The following is an 11421-nucleotide window of genomic DNA, read 5'->3' as shown; positions in this document are numbered from 1 at the left end:
GTCGTGTTTGGCTGGGTAGTCACAAATCAGCACATGATGCAGTCTTGCAGGCCTTGCACAACAGTGGCCTCGGAGGGCACTCTGGGCGCCTGGCAACATACCACAAGGTCAAGCACTTGTTCTCGTGGCCTCACATGAGGCGGGACATAGACAACTTTGTTCAACAATGCAGCACATGCCAACAGGCGAAAAGTGAACATTGCAAAATCCCCGAACTGCTGCAACCCTTGCCCATACCCACAGAAGCGTGGCACACTGTCAGCCTCGACTTCATCGAAGGGTTGCCGTCATCATACCACTATGACACAATCTTGGTGGTGATTGACAAACTCACAAAGTATGGACACTTCATACCCCTCAAGCATCCCTTCTCCGCAGTATCCGTAGCTCGCATATTTCTTGACAATGTGTATAAACTGCACGGCATGCCCAAGGTCCTCATATCTGATAGAGACAAGATTTTCGTCAGTACCTTTTGGCAACAGTTGTTCAAAATGGCAGACACCACGTTGAATCTGAGCTCATCGTACCACCCTCAAACAGATGGACAGACATAGCGCCTCAACCAATGCTTGGAAACATACTTGCGTTGCCTCGTTCATGCCAACCCCCACAAATGGTCTGCTTGGTTGCCTCAAGCGGAATTCTGGTACAACACAAAATTCCACTCAGCCCTGGGGAGATCTCCATTTGAGGTACTGTATGGGCACAAGCCTCGTCACTTTGGGATTCAGAACACGCTGCAACCTGCTGTGACAGATGTGGAACATTGGCTACATGAGCGCAAGGTGATGCTACCGATTTTCAAGCAGCACCTGGAGCGTGCGCAAGCTAGAATGACCCGTCAAGCCGACAAGAAAAGAGTCGAGCGGCAGTTCATGGTGGGAGACATGGTTTACCTAAGGCTCCAGCCCTATGTACAAACATCAGTGGCTCAACGATCCTCGCAGAAGCTAGGATTTAAATACTTCGGGCCCTTCAAGGTGCTGAAGCGCATTGGTGCAGTGGCTTACAAGCTGCAACTTCCTCCGGATGCTCGAATTCACCCAGTCGTCCATGTCTCGCAGCCCAAGCAAGCCATCAAAAGCTCTGATCCGGTGAGTCATGTGCTACCTTCTTACCTGATTGAATACAGGGACTCCGTGATGCCGTGCAGGGTGGTGGCGGAACGGTTCATCAAAAGGGGACGCAAGATGGTGCCACAAGTCAAGCTGCAGTGGCAAGGATTCCCAGCCTCGTGCCACGTCGCGAGGACAAGTCCGTGCCTGGACGGGAGTAGAAGGATCTATCGATTGACTATTGTAATGAACTGCTGTGAGCAGCTTTCCCTTCTTCCTCCTCCGATGAACACATATGTTCATCTGGATTCGATCCCCTCGGCGTGACGCTGAGAATTTGAACCTGTGAACTCGTGTATCTGTCGTGATAGAGTACAGTGGGTGCTACAGCACCCAGCCGGCAGCCGCCAAAGGCCAAACCCTAGCAATAGCGGCCTAGCGGGACCGAGAGCTGGCGTCAAGCGAAGTTTGGACGGGGGTTGAGCAGCGCGCCGGAATCGTCAGCGTCGTTCTTCGGTGGTATTTGTCCTCCAATGTCCAATCCTCATATTATTTTGCTATCTCTCTGTTGCAAATTTGTAATTATGTACTAGCTAGCAAATAGCTTTAATTTATCTATGTGTAATATATTTTTAGATTTATTAAAATGAAGAGAAAGCATGTGAGCATCCTTAGCTATTATACATTTAGTTCTGTTGGTAGCAGTGAACCTGAGCATGTTGAACCTGAAGCTGAACCTCAACCTGATCCTGAGCATGTTGAATCTCAAGCTAAACCTGAATGTGAAAATGAACCTGATCCCCAAATTGTTGAGAGCAATGCCACCACATTTGATGAGCCTCATGAGAGTACAAACCAACCAAGTCAGCTTATTCAAGAATTTCATCCAAGTCAAAATTATTCATGATCCAGGACTTAGAGTATCTCCAACAGGCGCGCTAAAAATCGGCGGCTAAAGCACGCTTCCGCCACGTTGTAAACGGATGGCGCGTGCTGGGCCGATATTTCCCCGCCGGATGCTCCATTTTGCAGCGCGCGTTGGCGCGCTTAAATAGCACCTCCACCAGATGCTCCATTTTGCAGCGTGCAACACGGCGCAAACAACAAACACACATAAGTATGCATCAAACAAGATCAAAGAACCATATAAATTCACAAATAAAATGTACCATACAAATACAATAAATTGTTCACAACAAATACAACAAGTACATGAAATTGTTCACACCAATTACAACAAGTTTAGAGACCAACATACAACAATACAACATAGTTTTGGGACAATACAACACATAGTTTTCAAATAAATACAACAAGTATGCAACTATTGTTGTCCATTCCAATTCCACCATTCTTCCATGAGATCTTTTTGAAACTCATCATGTGTGTCGTTGCAGCGAATGGCATGGTATGAGGCAATGAACCGGGCAATCCTATGTGCGTTCCTCCTGACTTGCACGAGAACCCCCATCAACTCGTAGTGGTTATGATCCACATCTTTCCCACGATCATCCTCTAGAATCATGTTATGCATGATGACACAAGCGGTCATGATATACCAAAGGCATTCTTGGTCCCAAAATCTAGCCGGTCCTCTAACAATGGAAAATTGGGCTTGCAAAATCCCAAATGCTCTCTCTACATCTTTCCTAGCCGCCGCCGCTTGTGCATTATGGAATTGGGTTTGCTTCTTACCTTTTGGTTGAATAATCGGCTTCACAAATGTTTGCCACCTTGGATATATGCCGTCGGCGAGGAAGTAGCCATAGTTGTACGGCATTCTTGGTCCCAAAATCTAGCCGGTCCTCTAACAATGGAAAATTGGGCTTGCAAAATCCCAAATGCTCTCTCTACATCTTTCCTAGCCGCCGCCGCTTGTGCATTATGGAATTGGGTTTGCTTCTTACCTTTTGGTTGAATAATCGGCTTCACAAATGTTTGCCACCTTGGATATATGCCGTCGGCGAGGAAGTAGCCATAGTTGTACTTATGGCCATTTGCTTCAAACTCCACCAATGGACCTTCCCGCATTGCAAGTCTTGCCATTAGTGGTGATCGTTGAACAACATTGATGTCATTGCAAGACCCGGGCATTCCAAAAAGTACATGCCATATCCAAGTCTTTTGGTCGGCGGCCGCTTCAAGGACTATGATGGCATCCTTCTTGTATCCTTTGAATTTTCCATGCCATGCCGCTGGACAATTCTTCCAACTCCAATGCATACAATCAATGGAACCAAGCATACCGGGAAACCCCGGTCCGCATTGATCTCCAAAAACCTTGCCGTGTCTTGAGCATTGGGGGCTCTCAAGTATGTGGAGCCAAAGACATTCACAATTGCAATGACAAATTCACACACAAGATAGAAATGCTCTCTCCCATGGCCAAATGATCATCAACTAGATTCGCCGGTATACCATATGCCAACATACGCAAGGCGGCGGTCACCTTTTGATGTGTGCTATGACCAAGTTCTCCGACGGCATTTCTCCTTTGCTCAAAGAACCTATCATACTTGGTCACCTCCGTTGCGATGTGCTTGAACAAGTTGATACTCATCCGAAAACGCCGCCGAAAATAGCTTAGAGCTCTTTAGAGATTCCTATAGAAAATCATAGATCGTAAGCTTTGTGTGATTGGCAAGCCCTGGTTAGCCGCCTGGGCTTAGGGATGGCTGGGTTTGCCCATGTTTCCAGTAGTGATGCATGTTCAGTGAAGAATCACACCAAATTTTCATTTCGGTAGTTTCTCTAGCACAATTCGTCCGGAAAAGAATGTCGCAAATTTATCTAGGTAAGTCAGCGACATTCTTTTCCTAACGGAGGGAGTATCTCAATGTACCTGGATATGAGGCACCTGCTACGTGCATTTATCTTGAACGTTACTATCTCTATGTGTTCTGAAGCTTATACTTTAGAACAGAGGTGTAGGTACCAACAATTGGCAGCTTACACCAACGTACGTTTGGCACAGGCCGGCGTACAGTTGGAAGCGCGTTCGTTCGCTAGCTAAGCCACGAAGATTTCAATATTTCAAGTGTTACTCCAAGGCCGGGATGATTAGATTAGATACAAAAATTTATGTCTTCAGTGGGACAATTGAACTAGTCTATTTCTCTGACCCACCACCACCTGAAGGAAGCCAAATGACGTGTGTAAAAGAACACATAGAGAAAAGGAGAAAGACGAGTGGACGTGTCTGTTCGATCGTGTGGGGCTGGTTTTGACTGTAACCGTACGTGTGTACACGCATCTACGTACACGAGGTGTCCTTAAATTTGCAGAAATGGGCATGTGGTACTCGATCTTATTTGTATGGTGCAATACCCCCGTGGTCAGAAGAATTTATATTTCTTAAATTTCCGTGTTCTCCTGCTAAAGGAGAAGTAGAGATGAAGTGCTCAGAGCAAGTTCAATAGTAGAGCCAACTGTTGGTTATAAGCCAAGTGTCATGTCATCTATAGTCATCTTAAAGCCAACATATATAATAGGGAGCTATAAAATTGTACTACTTTACTAGTGCATGACCCACCATTCACTCTCACATAGTGCCTAGGAGCACGTGCTAGAGCTGGCTCTTGCATAAGAGCCCACTCCTCTTCTCTCTCCTCCAACTAGGCAACAATATATTATTTTAATCCTTATAGCCAGCTGACTAGGACTTATTGTACTTGCTCTCAGAGGACCCAAAGTTCCTATCCGCTGGCTTCTGACTGCTGGCGCATCGAGCAGCAGGTGAACGAGGAGAAAAGAAACCACCATGCTATCTCTTTCTCCATCGACGAGTTGGTGGTGGTCCTTTGAGAAACAAAAACAGCTACGGCCCCAGGGGCAGATGGGTTCCATGTGGCCTTCTTCAAGAAGTTCTGGCCCGAGGTCAAGCACTTCTGAATGGTTTTATCTTAGCCACATTGGATGTCTCTAAGCTAAACTTGGGATTCTTTATCTCGTCCCAAAAGTCTAGGGAGCCGATGACATTAAGCAATTCAGACCTATTGCGCTGATTAATGCCATTTTCAAGTTCATTGTAAAAGCTTATGCTTCCCAGCTATCCCCGGTTGCGCATCAGATTATTGCCCCATCCCAAACCGCGTTCATCAAGGGCCGCTTAATCCTTGATGGGGCATTTTCTCTCCACGAGATTGTGCACGAGCTCAAATCCAAGAAACTTGGAGCAGTTTCATTGGAGCTGAACTTTGAAAAAGCTTACGATCGGGTGAATTGGAGATTTCTGCAAGAGGTGCTGCTTAGGAAAGGTTTTGAAAGCAGATACACACATAAGATCATGCATCTTGTGATTCAAGGGAAAACAACGATTTCCATCAAAAGCGAGGTTGGCCCCTTCTTTCGGAACAAACATGGAGTGTGTCAGGGTGACCCCATCTCCCGGCTGCTCTTTCACCTGATGGTGGATGCTCTCGCAGCCTTGATTTCTAAGTGTTGAGGGTCACATTCATGGGGTGATCCCTCACCTGATCCCTAGAGGGGTTTCCTATCTCCAATACGTGGATGACACGATGATCCTTGTCTAGAAATTGTTTTTATGCATTTTTTTTATAATAGGTTATTTGCAACTATGAGCCAAAACACCACCTTTGATAGAGTTACGCTATTTGTCCCCCCCCCCCCCCCGAGGGTAGAACAGTTAATCCACATCCACCATGTACCTTTGCAACCGTACGTGATTTTTACGTCACATAAATTTTATTTAATTTCGAAAGCCGAGTAGAATATAAAAAAGATTGAAATGACGTATTTTTTGTTTATGTGATGTACAAAAATATGACGCAAGTATATATATTTAATGTATTTTACATTGTAAGGACTCATACACTTCTTTTTTATCTCATGTTTTTGGTTGTGAGTCAACATGAATGTAATTATTAGTATATATAAAAGCACAATATAATGGATGTAATAGCGTCAAAATATTTTGGGCGCAAAATAAATTTTCTGAACTCTAGGTGTCTAATTGTTTTTCAGTAGATATGAATACAGGATTGCAGGGTATAGATGTCTTATTTCGAGTGTATGGTGTGATTATTAGTAGTAAGATATGTTTAAATGTCTATATAATTCCGTGATCTAATTTAACATACTTCTATATGAAGATCTCGGTGAAAATTGTTGCGCTAGCCAATTTTACCAAAAGGGCAATATTTCCCTCACTTCTAAACCGGTAATGCTACACCTACGTGAAACTCCTACGGGAAAAACTCTACGGGCTGACGTGCCGTCGGACGTGGAGGTCGCTAGGCTTAAAATTAGGAGGAAGTGGCCCAGCGATTTGCAGGAGAAAAAAGAGAGAAGATTACGGGAGTCCTTATCTGTGGTGGTTTCTGCTTTATAGTATTGTTTTAACGTTCGAGGTTAAAGAAGCTTTATATTGATGATTGATCAGAAGTCAATGGCTCCTTCTAGCTCGTGAACTGTGTGAACGATCTTGATCAGAATCAGCACGTAAACACAGTATCTTTGCGCTCACGAGGTAACTATGATCTGACCACGCCGCTCCCGGCGAGGGGAGAGCTCAACATACTGCAGACAAGGACGAGATCACCATGTCAATGCGCCAGAAGGAAGCTCCCCTCGCCACGCCACAACAGGAACCTGGCTGCTTGCGGATGTCTTGGAGGACCTCGCTGCGTTTATATATGCTGCCACAGGGATGTCGCCGCTCGCGCCGGCGTGGCCAACGCCGTCGACCCGAAGCTCAAAGAGATGGCATGCGGATTCTTGAGATTGGATTAACAAGTCTGAGCAAGACGAGACAGGTTCAGCATAAAATTTTCCGGAGGCATGTTTTTCTCTCGCCATGAATCGCTGGCCCACTTCCGATCAGTTGACCTTGTCCTTTGAGTGAGACAGCGCTCACGCACGCCGAGTATAAATAAGCGGTTTTGCTAGGTCTCAGGCGACTGAGATTTCCTAATGTCTCAGTCGACCTTAAGGACCGTTGGATCCTTTTTCGAGATTGGAAATCTCAGTCGACCTTAAGGACCGTTGGATCCTTTTTCGAGATTCGTGCAAACTTCGCCGACGGACAGAAAAATCCGTTAAGCGGGGTAGAGAAATCGATCTCCCGTCCTCCGGAATAAAGGTGCAAGACCACAACCACTAGGCTAGACTGATCACGTTTCATAATAACTACGGTAGTCTTATATACCTTATGAGGATCTGTTTCCATTAGGTATGGATTTCGGATTTCTTTTCTTCTCCCATCTTTCTCATTATTTGTATACTTTTTTTTTCATTTATGTGGTTGCACCTTTAAAGAAATGTGCAACTACCTCATTATTTGTATTTTTATATTTTTTCCATTTAAACGTATTGCACTTTCATAGACAAAAGTGAACTAAATTTTCCTAATGTTTATCTTGTCACACTACCAGCTGCATTTTTATTTTTTCAAAATTATTAATCAACAACCGGGTTTTCCGATAGATAAGAAATGTGCAACTATCAAAAAAATTAAATACAAGTTGCACTTTTCTCATGAAATATGTAACTAGCAAGCTATATTCGATATCAATTGCACTTTTTCAAAAGAAATGTGAAATTCTATTCGGTTTCAAGATAAGTGGTACTTTTTCTTCATACGAGTTACACTTTTCTAAAATAAATGTGTAACTAGATTTTTTTTTATATATAAGTTACACTTTTCTACAACCGTGTGTAACTTTTCGATATGAGTTGCATTTTTTCAAGAAATATGCAACTAGCAACCTATACTTGATGTGAGTTGCACTTTTCATAAGAAATATGCAACTCCATATGGTTTTTCATTTCGAGTTGCATTTTTTCTCAAATAACATGCAATTAGCAACCGTTTTGAAACGAGTTGCACTTTTCTTAAATAATGTGCAATTAGCAACCCATTTTGAGACGAGTTGCACTTTTCTAAAGACAATGTGATACTTGAACCGGTATTTGGTTACGTTTAAATGTGGTTGCACTTTTTTTGCAAGAAATGTGCAACTCTAACCGGCTTTTCAGGAAGAGTTGTACTTTTTCGCCGGAAATGTGCAACTAGCAACCGATGTTCGATATGCGTTGCACTTTTTACAAGAAATATGCAACTACAAACAAATATTCAATATGAGTTATACTTTTCACAAGAAATGTGCAACTCCAACCGATATTCCATAGTAGTTGCGCTATTCACACAAAAAGTGCAACTTCAATCGGCAAGTTGCACTTTTTGAAGAAATGTGCAACTCCAACATTTTCTGAAGAAATGTGCAAATGTATTGGATAAATTTTTGTTTTCTTAATCAAGAAATGTGCAACTATAACCATGTTTTTATCCGAGTTGCACTTTTTTTCGAGAAATGTGCAACTAGAATACTTTTCATTTTTTCTTTGATTTTTGGCGTTCTTTCTATTCCAGTTAACTAGCACCTTGTTGTTTAATTGGTTTCTACTTCATGATTGCAACTTGAATGTGTATTTTTTTTTCTCGACCAATGTATATTTTTGTCTAGAGCTGACTACCAGGCCCATCACGTAAGAAGAAAAGAAAATCGTACATAGTACGTACGTGCACACGGCTGTGGTGTGTGTTCTCGAAAAGGAATAGTTGAGGTGGTTCGGTGCAGCTAAGTACGTACGCAATCGATTGGCCGATTCACGTGGAACTACTAGCGTCGACTGAGACTTCAAGTTTTCTCAGTCGACTCACGTCCAGCCACACCCATAAATAAGCAGCTCTCCCGGCCGCCCCTCCATGTCACAGCAACACAATTGATAGTATCGCCACTCCAACACTCTGCTGAGTGCTGACCGATCGAATTAACGGCCATGGACAGCCTTCCGAAGCGCGACGCCAACTACGTGCCCCTGAGCCCCGTCACCTTCCTGCCGCGCGCCGCCGCTGTGTACGCCGACCGCACCTCGCTCGTCTGCGGCCGCACCGTCTTCACCTGGCGCCAGACGTACGACCGCTGCCTCCGCCTCTCTGCCGCGCTTCAGGCGCTCGCCGTCAGCCGGAACGACGTCGTGTCCGTGCTCGCGCCCAACACGCCGGCGCTCTACGAGATGCACTTCGCGGTGCCCATGGCCGGCGCGATCATCAACGCCATCAACACCCGCCTCGACGCGGCCGGCGTCGCTGCCATCCTGAAGCATGCCGCACCTAAGCTCCTCTTCGTAGACTACCAGCACATGCGCGTGGCCACCGAGGCCCTCAAGACCATCACGGCGGCGTCCCTGCTACCGCTGCTGGTGGTGATCGACGACATCGAGGCGCCCTGTGGGGCTGCTCCTCCAGTGGGGGGTGAGACACGAGCCGGTGTACCTCTGGTCGCTCCCCATGTTCCACTGCAACGGCTGGACATTCACTTGGGGCGTGGCGGCGCGCGGCGGCGCCAACGTCTGCGTCCGCGCGCCCACGGCCGACGCCATGTACTCCGCCATCGCCGACCACGGTGTCACCCACATGTGCGCCGCGCCCGTGCTCTTCAACGTCCTCCTGGACGCCCACCGCGAGCCGCTGAGCCGCGCTGTCGAGGTGCTCACCGGTGGTGCGCCGCCGCCCGCCGCACTGCTGGAGCGCGTGGAGCGGCTGGGGTTCCATGTCACGCACGCCTACGGCATGACGGAGGCCACGGGACCGGCTATGGTGTGCGAGTGGCGAGAGCGGTGGGACGTGCTGCCGGCGCCGGAGCGCGCGGTGCTCAAGGCGCGGCAGGGCGTGAGCGCGCTCTCCCTCGCCGGCGCCGATGTGAAGGACCTCAAGACTATGGAGAGCGTGCCCCGCGACGGCGTCACACTCGGCGAGATCGTGCTACGCGGAAGCAGTGTCATGAAGGGGTACCTCAATAACCCGGAAGCGAACGAGGAGGCTTTCAAAGGTGGGTGGTTCCTGACCGGCGACGTGGGCGTGGTGCACCCGGACGGGTACGTGGAGATCAAGGACCGATCCAAGGACGTGATCATCTCCGGCGGCGAGAACATCAGCAGCGTTGACGTGGAGTCAGCGCTGTAAGGCCACCCGGCGGTGCAGGAGGTAGCGGTGGTCGCCATGCCGCACCCGCACTGGGGCGAGACGCCGTGCGCGTTCGTGGCGCTCAAGAAGGAGTTCGACTCCGGCGCCGGCGAGGTGAGCGAGGAGGAGCTGGTGGCCTTCTGCCGGAGCAAGATGGCGCACTTCATGGTGCCGAGGAAGGTGGTGTTTGTCCAGGAGCTGCCCAAGAACGCCACGGGGAAGGTGCAGAAGCTCGCGCTGCGCGAGAGGGCCCGTGGGCTCAGGCCCAGGGCTGCGGACAAGAAGAGGCCCGACCCGTCCCGTCCCGCTACGATGACTGCAGTGTCCAAGCTTTGACTTTGCACTGGTACAGCTTTCCGTCAAATTGTGTATGTAACCGTGCGTGACATTGTCATAGTTAAGCATTTGGATAGTGTCATATGCGGTGTAGTTGTACTCAATACATCTTTCTGTAATTATAGTTAAAAGTTGTGTGTAGACATCGATCTCCTTTGAAATCATCGACCAAACGGTCAAGTCTAGTACTCTCAGTCGATTAAGTAGCTAGTAGTATTCTCAACTAAGCCTAGTGGCTAGTTATTTATTACTTGTACTACTCTTTCTGTTTTAAAATAAATTGTTTAACTTATGTTACTCAACTCTATCTAAAGTTGAGATTTGGTACGGAGGCAGTACATGAAATGGATGTATAGCTTGCGCTATTCATATTTTTATACTCTTTTTTCTGACAAGTTATATATACATTTGACATAACATGGAGTCTATTTGCAGATGACTGAAAACATGGTTTTTCAACGATTTCCCTAACGACCCTCGATCTGTTTCATACGTATTAGTTGTTGCCAATTTGGACATCTAAATATATTTTTATATGTAGATATATCCATATCTCCAATAACTAATATGTAACGGAGGCAAAACTTTTATAGCTTCCAAAGAGTCTGGAGAAATTCTCAAATAGAAGATCACGTACTTTTAGGGAGCACCGATCATGCACTCTAGCCGCACCTGTAAACTATCTATTCTCAATTAAGAATATCATTTAATGGCTATTTAGTACTTGTACTACTCTTTGTTTTAAAATAAATGGCTCAACTTTGTGTTGCTCAACTGTCTAAAGTTAATCGAGCTTTGGGACATAGAGAGTACATGCATGAAGTGGATGTATAACTACTTGCACTATTTATACTCCTTTTTCTAACATGATATATAGACATTTGATTGAATATTGAGTCTATTTACGGCTGATTGAAAAACGTGGCTTTCAACGATCTCCCATATGAGGTTTTACTTGCTCTCTGTTTCATATTAGTTTTTGCTAATCTAGATGTAAGTTCAGAGATGGTAAATCTAGAGGGGTGTGAATAGGTTTCTACA

General features: G+C 46.1%; 1 pseudogene; it reads left to right on the top strand.

Annotated features, from left to right (window-relative positions):
* The first annotated feature begins 8851 nt into the window (after positions 1-8851).
* On the top strand, positions 8852-10465 carry LOC127298342 (benzoate--CoA ligase, peroxisomal-like; annotated as a pseudogene).
* Positions 10466-11421: the final 956 nt, after the last annotated feature.

The sequence above is a fragment of the Lolium perenne genome, chromosome 5, assembly GCF_019359855.2.
Source record: "Lolium perenne isolate Kyuss_39 chromosome 5, Kyuss_2.0, whole genome shotgun sequence".
Classification (NCBI taxonomy): Eukaryota; Viridiplantae; Streptophyta; class Magnoliopsida; order Poales; family Poaceae; genus Lolium; species Lolium perenne.
The sequence above is the reverse complement of the archived record's forward strand: the minus strand, read 5'-3'. Positions and strand labels throughout refer to the sequence as shown.